This window comes from Octodon degus, unplaced genomic scaffold (assembly GCF_000260255.1).
Source record: "Octodon degus isolate 3935 unplaced genomic scaffold, OctDeg1.0 scaffold00058, whole genome shotgun sequence".
Lineage (NCBI taxonomy): Eukaryota > Metazoa > Chordata > Mammalia > Rodentia > Octodontidae > Octodon > Octodon degus.
The window spans coordinates 1,334,061-1,335,514 of NW_004524634.1; positions in this window are offsets into that span (position 1 = coordinate 1,334,061).

The window sequence follows — 1,454 nt, forward strand, 5'->3', positions numbered from 1 at the left end:
GACTGTTAATGGACACCAAATATGTATCAATCACTGTCTGAGGCCCTGGGCTGGGGACAGACACAAAGGTAAGATTCAGTTCCTGCCCTCAACACTGTATCTTGTGTGATTTGCTTTGTTTTAAAAATCCATTTGCAAGGCATCTATTATATCCCTGAGTTGTGGGTATTTTCATGGGTTAGCTATATATCAGAAAAATGATTTATAGGCATGGTTGCTCCCCCTTGTTTTTTTTTTTTTAAGGGCTGGGGGGAGGGGTAGGATAGCTTTTCTATTGCAAAGATCACTGCTGCAATTCAAACTAGGTAATGCAACCTACATTAAGACCTTTTCAGGGTGTTAATTTAGCTGTAGCACTGCCATTGCTTTCAGCTTGCATTAGCTATAACTCCTCAGCTAACTGCAGAAAATCTGAGACGTCTGCTAGGTGTGTGCAGTGAGAGCTTTTGCTCAAGTCAAATGTGAGTCAAAAGCAAGTCATTCTCAGACTTGTGAGCACGGTGGAGATGCGGGCATTGAGAAGAATCATGCCATGTATCTCCCCAGAGGATGTGGGGTCAGAATGCTTCCTTCCCTAGAGTGGCATTAAACCTGCTGGGAACCCACAAGACCATGGGGACAGCATGCTCGTTCCCCATTACACACGTCCAATGTCACCAGGAAGGGTACCTTGAGACTTGTTCTCTATTGCCTTATTCTCAACGGAAAACCTCAGTGAGGCACAGGGTGGCAACCACCACAGACTGTGAGCAGCAGCAAGAAGCCACCACGCTGGGTGGCTCCTGGGCCTCTGTGCAAAGCACGCCAGCAGGAAGAAGGAGCAATGCATTTCTCAGGTTTCCTGTCAGGACATCCTGGTTTGAGACATAGGACTGTCACTGGAAAATAAAAGCTAACTGGCAGATAGGAAACTGCCAGGTCATGTCCTTGAGAAGCCCAGAAATCTGTCAGCTTGCAAAATACAGGGTAAAAGAAAGAATGAAAATCATGTGTTCCAATTAATGGCAAATAGTTTTAAAATTTATTTTTATTTTTATTTTTGGCAAATAGTTTTTTTTCAGGTGAAGAGGAACTTATGAAGATGAGGGTGAAAAGTGGTTTAAGGAATCTGGCCTGGGGCAGGCTCCATCCATAGACGGCAGCCAGCCAGTCTGAAGCAGCTTTGCCATGAGGATCCGGGGCACAAGGATTACTATATAAAAAGCAGACCCCATTCTGATTGTGACTCTGAAGATTACGTGGTAACTCCCCAGTGCTTTTGGGCCCTGAATGCCTCACCCCCTGGCCCTGCAAGTATAAGCTGCCTTGGGAGTGTGGGGGGGGTGTGTGTGCCAAGAGGAATCCATTACAGCAGGGTGTAGGCTAGAGCCCTGCACTTTGGGCAAGGCCGTCATGGCAAGTTGAGGATCAGACAGAACACTCACCTGTTATTATTTAGTTGTTGTTTTAAGCGA